The 9,284-nt window shown below is 34.8% G+C and overlaps 1 non-coding gene across 1 annotated transcript; it reads right to left on the bottom strand.

The window, feature by feature from the left end:
* Positions 1-8,963: 8,963 nt before the first annotated feature.
* LOC133787786 (small nucleolar RNA R71) lies at positions 8,964-9,069 on the bottom strand. The gene has a single exon (XR_009872786.1). It is a non-coding gene; the product is annotated as a small nucleolar RNA R71 (small nucleolar RNA).
* Positions 9,070-9,284: the final 215 nt, after the last annotated feature.

The raw sequence follows: 9,284 nt of genomic DNA on the forward strand, positions 1-9,284 counted from the left end.
TAGTTATTTGAGGATTCTTGGAAGTGTATAGGTGTGTAAATGGCTCAAGAGTTCATTAAGCACATAAAATGTCAAAGATGACAACAGGAATTCTGCCAATTGGCATTTTTAGAGGGAGTGGTCATATTTAAAAGAGGCGGTGGTTAACTAATTAATAAGGGCTGATATGGATGGCTATCACCTTCATTTGATCCCAACCAATTTCAAATTTTAGAGAAAAGGAAAACCAAAAGAAAAGAGAACTTGGATCTGTAGGGGATTCAACCAGCAGATAAACACTTTCAAGGGTGAGCTTCTCTTTATTTTCTTATGGATTAAAATTCTTAGTAGTGCTATAAAAAGATACATTGGTGTTATAGGATCTTGGAGACCAACTTTATGGAGGAAGGCTACAAGGTTACAAGCTAGGCTTATATCTTCACGAGGTTATAGCCTAGACTTTAGGCTTTTTATAATTCTTTACATTTGTGTGTTTCGAGTTTGTTATGGTTCTTATAGGCCATTGTTGTGAATTATAGAATTAAATACATATTGAAGGATCTTTATCTATATTCATGTAATTTACATATTATCAATCGAACATGTAAATTCCTAGAACATGCTCCTATGAAATTGATACAAAATAAAGTTAAGTGAAAAAACTTATATATACGCAGCGGAATTGGAACAACTCTTTCCTTCAATTATCTAACCCTTGATTCCTTTTTGTAGTAGAGTATTATCAAGAGAATGAACTAGATAAGCGACACAGTCTTCCTCACCAAGCCTTTGATCAACCTAGAACTAGTGTGGGCTGGTTCACAACACATGAGATAGAGATCTAGAAGAGAAGAAGAGGATAGAGTGGCCCAGAAAGGGTTAGACTGTCTAGGTTTTCACTTACCCAATGAATCAAATATTATTTATTTATATTGACACCAATTTATCAATATTAATCAATTTACCCAAAGATTCTCTTTTATTCTCTAAATCTCATAATCGACCTAGTCAACTTTAAAATTCCTAATTGATAATTAAATCAATTAATTGAGACATTCTAGATGATTTACTCAAATGTGATGTGGGAACCATGGATCCATGAAATCAAGCTCCAATAAGTTACCGTGAATTTATTTAGGAATAATTTCACTGCCTTCTTAATTCCTCGTGACTCTACAATAGACTCGGAATTGAACTCTTGAATTCATAGAACGTATTTTCCAAACCATAAATAGGTTATCCATTGTTATAACCATTACCATCAGTCAATCCTCTATCGATGACTTACTAACGAGCTAGGTGCAAATTATCGTTTCACCCATCATCAGTATTTTATCCTTAACTCCCACTAAGTTCCTTATAAATAATATTTCCGAGAATTTAATCACAGAAATGAGATCTTAATCATTTAACCTTTTGAACAAAGCAATTAAGGAAATCATCTTTTCACTTCTCATACAAATGTTATAGATTTCATATCTATAAATAATACTCCCACTGAATTACATTACTAAATATCCAAGATGTAAGTATGGGCTAAACCGTAGGGTAAGTTGGTAACGAATAAGTCAAGATTTAAATAATATAAATAGGAGAATATTATCACTTAGAATTAAGATTGACTTAACCTACGGTCAATGTTGTGACAATGATTAGATTTGATAACAACGATACTTATTTATCAATCAATAATCAATATCGGTCCTAGTCTGATGTAACTAAATACATCTGATCTTATCTACTTGGTCAATGCCTTGGACAAGACATCACACCCCGAATGTGTAAGTAGATCATATCGTAGATTGCCTAATCAGTGAAAATTCAATGCACTGATATAATCTTAGGACTTGTTCTTTTGAGCATACAATTACAACTATAATCTGTTGTGACCTAGTCGCTATAATTGTAATTATCCATATGTTCGGGATTTTATAAATGTTTGTATTATTTCATTACTCATGTAATAAAACAAGCAAGCAACATGGTTTTCAAACTAAATGATTTCAACTACTTTTATGGATAATATAAAATCATGTTACATGTCCCACATGGTTTTATAAGGGCATAAAACCCAACAACCTCAACCATAGAGGTAAGTTTATGTTTGTAACGACCCGAAATCACTAATATGGCTTAAGAGCCTTGGTTAGTGTACTGGGAGGGCATAATTGGCTTGTGTGTTAATTTATTTAGTTTAATGCATGATTATGTGATAACATGCTTGTATGATTATATGTTATATTTGTGAGAACCACATTATTATGTGGGTAAATCTGCAGCATGCGACTTGAGGCGATCCTAGGAGCTAGTTAGCAGGAAAGTCACAACGGGGCCTAATCTTTGACTTAGGGCAAGACAAGGGGTATTTCAGGTATTGGATGGTTATTTGGGTTATCGGGTTATGGAAATAAATAATTAGAAATATATTTGAGGTTAGGATGTTTAGGCGGGAATACTGGGGAATTTTACCATTTTTCCCTTGGGGACGTTTCCGGTACCCCGAGCCTCGGGATTAGTTTAATTGTTGTAGGATAGATAGATAAAACATAGAAAAAATAGTGGAAACTCAAGGAACCGACCCTCTCCTTTTTCTCTCCTCCTCTATCTTCTTTTCTCCCAAGGAAAACACTGAAAACTAACGGGATTTGGCTGGGAATTAAGAGGTTTGAGCTGAGGAATTGGAGGATTAACTCAGTGGAAGCTAGGGGAATCAAGCTAGAAACAAAGGTAAGCACTGAATTTCATTTTGATCAGTTGGTTGTGAGGTTTTTTGGGCTGAAATATAAGGGTTCTTAGGTTCTTAATTTCAAGGTTGAATTAAGGCAGGAAGCTTCGGAGTTAGCTCAGAATTTGCTTAGAGAAGTGGTTCTACAGTTGAGGTAGGCCTGAATTTATGATCTAATGGTTGAATTATGGTGTTTCATGGCTGGTTTTTATGTTCTTAAGCTTCTGGGTTTCAGAAATTAAAGTGGGATTTTAATGAGTTTCTATGCTAGGTTTTTGCTGGATTATGTTACTAGAACGATGTGAAAAAGTTTTGTGATCAAAGGATTTTGGAATTAAGATAGTTTGGGGTGGTTTTGAGCAAGGTTGGGATGTTAAAAATGGTGGATTTTCTGGGCACAAGGGGCTGGTCCGCGACTCTATTCTACAGTGTCGCGGCCCGGCGAAGCAAAGAAGACCTAAGGAGGCTCTGCAGTAGGGAAGCGTCGCGGCGCGTGTCTGTGGTCAGAGAGGCCTAGCCTCTATTTTAGGGAGCGGGCTGCGGTGCAGGTCTTTAGGGTCGTGGCCCTTAAGGGCGATTTTGGTTTTAAGCACGAGAACCTAACCTAGGGTGCTCGGGATCGATTCCACCACCGTGCTCGGTGGAATTCTATGCCCCGGAAGCTAGAACTTCACCCAGAAACCTTTATTCGAATATTAATGGGATCCCTTATCTTGGTTGTGACTAGGTAAAAGCCAGGGTTCGGGAGACGGATCGTGCTCAAGGGACATCTCTCGTAATCCAAGCATTTGGAAATTTAAGGTAAGAAAACTGCACCCGGTTGTGGATTCATAATGGGACTAAGGGTTCCCTATTTTGTATGCTTTATAGAGGATGGTATTATGCCATGTAAATAGTAGAAAAACGACCTAAGAGTGTTTGATTTTACATTAGCGTACAGGGCGTGGCTCGGCCACTGGTAGTTGAGGACAGCTTACTATGCACTGAGCTCGGTTTAAGCGGGCCGGAGTCAGTGAGGTAAACAAAGTGTGCGACCTAAGGGTGTCGTCCCTATTTATTGTGTAATCTGGTTGTTGTGGTTGATTGTTGAATATGATATGCTGAATAGCTAATTGTTAGCTTGTGTGTTCATATTTATGTTAATCCGTTATATGTTTAGTAGGGATTGCTAAATGACTAAACATACTTAAAGGGTTTATGATTATTATCAGTACTTGTGTTATGATATTACGCTTTCTTGCTGGGCCTTGGCTCATGGGTGCTTTGTGGTGCAGGTATAGGCAAGGGCAAGCTTGATCAGCCCTGATTTAGAGAGCTCTAGAAGCATAATGTACATGAACAGCTGCTCAGCCGCCACGGTTGAGGGGAGACAGGGACAGGAGAATCATAAACATCTGTTTTGCCTTTAGAATGGCTAGTGGTTGTCTATACACTAGAAATTTTGTAAACAGGCTTTTAAATGTTGTTTCTGTTGGGATCCCATGTTTAAAATGTTTAATTATATGAAAAGTTTCTTTTGAGACCAAAACCTTTTAACCCTAGCGCATTAATGACTTTAGCAAACATATTGTTAACTAAATGACTTGATTAGCAGGTCCTGCATCTTTATAAATACACAGTTTAACGATCTTGGCTATCCAGGGTGTTACAATGTTCTTCGGATTCTTTGGATTTGGATGAATAGTTGATGCTTGGGATGCTCTAGATGAATTTTCATCTTGTATATGTTTTACAAATTGATGATCTATGGTACAAGGGAGTAGATCTAGAAATTTTGGACATATTTACCACTTGTGACAGGTGGTTATCAAAATAGAGATGTAATATTCATTTTCTTAAAAATGAGTATTTTCTTAATTTGGTAACCTATAGGGGAAATTTTGTAATTTTATGTGATTACATATTTATTTTTCTATTTTACTATGTTTATGATTAATTAGTATCTATGTGAACATTTGTTGAATTTGAGTACGTTTATGGGCATAGTATAAATTAGTAGACTTATGGGCCATGAGTTATTTAAGAGATTTGAAAACTTTTAGTTTAGTGGGAAATTATGAAAAAACTTGATCTTAGTAACGAGAGAGCTAGGATTGAGGGCAAATTATTCTTTTATTTTTGAAGAATTAGTATAAATAGATTGAGATAGGATAAGATTAGGGTTAACTAGATCTCATTTCTTTTGCCTCTCTCTTATGCAACACAATCAGATCTCTCTCTCTCTCCCATTCAGATCTAGAGGGCTTGGAGGATTAGAGATGAATTTGGGGAAAGATTGAAATACTCTTCAGAGTCTAGGTCATGTTTATGATTGTTCTTTTGGTTTAAAGGTAGATGTTATGAGTTAATTGTTTGAATTGTATGTTCAGATGTTTATGATCATGATTTAATGTTAGAAACATGCTATGAATTGATTGGTTGTAATTGATTAAGGTTTGGTTTTATTTTAAGGTGTTGTCTAGAGGTTGAGGATAAATTTATGGTTCTTGAACCCCAACCATGAACTTATGGGGATTTGGAATGAATGAATGCATTAGTTATTGATGAGTTCATGATGTATTGATGATTAATGATGTATTGATGATTAATGATGTTATGGAATGTATGTTTTGATCCTAGGATTAATTATATGGTGACATCATAGTTTAAGGTTGTTTAGGTTTGTGTTGATGGGAAAAACTAGAGGTGAGGTCGCAACCTTCGATTTCTAGGTTTCTCGTTGGGCGCGACCACACCACTCACCCAGAAATGAGATTTTTTCTCGATTCATCTTTTTTATTGTGGTTTTGGTATTTCTTGTTAGGGGTTTTTTGTGTAGCAGTTTAAGGTATTCTTATGAGTATTTTTAGTATAAATCAATCTTGGGAAAGGCTGGGGTAAATTCATAACATCTTATTAGGTTGGGATGGAATTAAGCTTTGTAGGATTGTGTATTGTGACTTAGGGCTCGGTAAGGAAACTTGAAGGGAACGAGAATTGTTGTTGTTTCTTGGACCTAAGGTAAATAGAATGGACACTGGCACATAGGGTATATGCTTGACGTACATAATTTTAATTGTGTTGTGTAAGATAGTATGAGTTATGTTATAAGTTATGAATGTTATCTACAATTGTAATATATATGAATGTGATGTATGTTTGATTGGCATGCTTACGTTATGATTAAATGCATGCTTAAGTTAATTCCTGCTTGGTTGCACAACTGACCAGATCAACACTGGTTTACAACCGGAGTGATCCCAGTATTTTACGTTTGATTATGTTTTCATAAGTATGAGTATTATTGTAATGGATATGTTGTTATTTCATTTATTATGTTATTTGTGGATATGTTGTTATTTCATTTATTATGTTATTTGTGGCTATGTTGTTATTTCATTTATTATGTAATTTATGATGATATGATGCATGTTTGGTCTGGGTTAGAGGGTTGTGCCAGACACAGCTCTTCTTGCTGGGCTTTAGCTCACGAAGATTGTATGTTGCACATAAAGGTACAGAGTTGGCTTCACAACAATATGTTGGAGAGCTTTAGCATAGGGCATACATGTTTAACGATTTAACAACTGTTAGAGGTTGGGCCTATTTGAATTACTTTATTATCTAATTTTTTTTTTATGAAAAATGTTTTATTTAGTATTCATAAGTTTTTAAAATAATGATTTTAGTTTAAGATTTTTCAAGATACATATTTTATTTTGAAAACAACGAGACTCTAGAGTTTTTTTCATTTTTAAGGTTGTTAGTTACTTTATTTTTTAAAAAGTTTATTTTATTTAGTTTTAAGGACATGTTTTATCTTTAAAGTTTATAAAATGCACACACTTAACTCTCTAAGAAATTGAGATGTTACATTTGGTTTTAGAGAAAATGTTTTGTTTCCTGTAGATTTTCTTGACAAGTATCCTCGCCGCTAAAGACAAGCTTGACTTATTGCACTGGAAGTTCTATTTTTGTTTTGTTTCATTTATGTGACTATTTTTCTTATGTGGTTTAGTGCTTTACTTGTATGCGTACAATATCTAGTATGGCAAGGTGTCTTAGAGTTCTTCAGGTTCGTCTGGATAATACTCAATAGACGAAGCTAGCAAGGAAGATTAGTAAGATAAGAAGAATGAAGATGCAATTCAATGTGGAAAGGAGCATTGACGAGATACTTGATCACTTGTGACAGTGAACAAGCATTCAGGACGTAATATGGGATGGAGGTGCTACAACTATTTTTATATTATTTTAGAGTGTGTTTTAGATAGATTTTTTAATCTTTTAAATTGTTTTGTGCGGTATGCTTGTGTTTAGTGTGTATTTTTAAGATCTAGCAATTAGTAAATGGATGGAGTGGATGTGTGCTAAATAGAGGATAAATTTGGTGGCTTTACAAAAGTTCGGTGTTTGGTCGCTCTTGGACGTATAGAGAGAGTCCAGAGGTGAAAGAAAGTTAAAAATGATGAGTTGTACAAATTGGGCATTTTGAGTCGCGACGCTTGTAAGCACAGTCATGACGAATTCAAAGGTAGAGAGTTGTTGTTTTTTGAAAAGGGTGAAATTGCGATGCTTGAATTAGGGCCGCAGGGCTGGAATTTGTTGATAATTTTGAGTCGCGGCACTTTAAAGTAGGGCTACAGTGCTGGCGAATACAGAGACGATTGAATTATGGGCAGTTGTAGGCGGGCTGCGACACAAGTTTCTGGAGTCGCGACACTAAGGTTCATACACGCACGAGGAAGGGCATTTTTGTCATTTTTGGTTGAAAAATTATTAGGGTTTAGGATTTAATAATTTTTTTAAAATCAGAAGATGCAGCTTTTATCAGGTGAGGCAGCTTTTATGAGGAGATGAAAGGAGAACGTTTTGGGAGCTATTTCAGAGATTGAACCTACTCTTATTTTTCTTCTTTTATTTTCTTTATGTTTAACTTTGGTATTATGAGTTTCTTTGCTATGTTGATGAACTAACTGTATTAGGGTTTTAAATTGAATCACTTGAATCTCTACTATGACCTAATGCAAAATTTGATTTTCTTCTTCCTTTTTTAAGATCTTTTCAATTTATGTTTATTGTATGAGAATTTATTGGCCATCGTTTTTCATAATTTTCATGAGTTTCAATTAAAATCCTGAAAGTGAGGTTTAGACATGATTTAATTGAATTGACATAAACTCAATCTTGAATGAGAGTATCATTATCGTTTGTGTAGCTTTAATGTTTTTGATCTTAATGCCTCCTAAATGTTGAGTTTATAATAGAAATATAAAAAATTCTCACTTGGGTTGAATTTTATAATTCGTAACTTGATTATAAAATGATTTTGAAAATTTGCTATCTCAATATGGAGAAGAATTGTTAATCTTGCATTAGTAAATGGTAGAGTGGAAAGTTGATGAGATTAAAATCCCTAATTTCTCTTTACTCTTGATTTGATTCTTGTGTTCCTTTTATTTCTTTATTCTTGCATTTTAGAGTCCTTTACGTTTCTACTTTTAGATTTGAAAAACCAAAAATTTCATTAGCCAAATAGAAACTAAAGATTAATTGTTTGGTAATTGATAATTCAGTCTTTGTGGGACGATAATCAGATTACCAAATTTTATTACATTTACGATTACATATACTTGTGTAGCTTAAATATTCGCATCAAGTTTTTGGCAGCGTTGTTGGGGGCTGAAATATTATCAATATAATAATAGTTAATTTTGTTTATTACTTTATAATTTTTCTAATTTCGTTTGTGTGCGTTTTGATATCTCCATTTCAGGTACTATTGTTATTGCACAGTAGAAGGGGAGCGGATAGTTTAGTTCCTATAAATCTTGAGATAGAGAAAACTTGCAAACATAACTGAAGAAAGAAAAGGGCAGGGTAAATTATGGGTGATAATTGGGGGTAATGATGATGCCGCTCAGGGACAAGGCCATGATGCACGCACACTCAGAGATTATGTACTTCCTATTGTCAAAGAAGAATAAACGTGCATTAGAGCACCAGTTGCTACTGCTAACTATTTTGAAATAAAGCGAGCAATCCTCCAAATGGTCTAGTCCACAGTGCAGTTTGGTGGACTCCCCATAAGAGATCCTAATATGCCACTTTCAAATACAATGGGGTGAGTGACGATGCCATTCGACTTAAGTTATTCCAATTCTTGCTGCGAGATTGAGCCAAGAGGTGTTTGAACTCCCTTCAATCCAATTTTATCAGTACCTAGGAAGAGCTAGCTTAGAAATTCCTTGTTGAGTTCTTTTCTCTAGACAAAGCTGCAAAATTAAGGGGTGAAATCAATAATCCTACTAAAATGATGAAGAATCATTGCATGATGCGTGGGAAAGTTTCAAGGAACTATTGAGAAAGTGTCCTCCTCACTAAATAGAAAAGTTGATGTTAGTCCACAATTTTTACAAGGGATTATGTTGTACTACTTGCACAACAATAGAAAATGTTTTGGGAGGAGATTATATGAGTAAAAACACTACTAAAGCTTATGAGCTATAGGAGGAAATGGCTATGAAAAATTATCAATAGCCTGCTGAATGAGATAGAAACAGAATGGTAGTTGGTGTACATGAATTGGATGTTATAACTA

The sequence above is a fragment of the Humulus lupulus genome, chromosome 6 (assembly GCF_963169125.1).
Source record: "Humulus lupulus chromosome 6, drHumLupu1.1, whole genome shotgun sequence".
NCBI classification, from domain to species: Eukaryota; Viridiplantae; Streptophyta; class Magnoliopsida; order Rosales; family Cannabaceae; genus Humulus; species Humulus lupulus.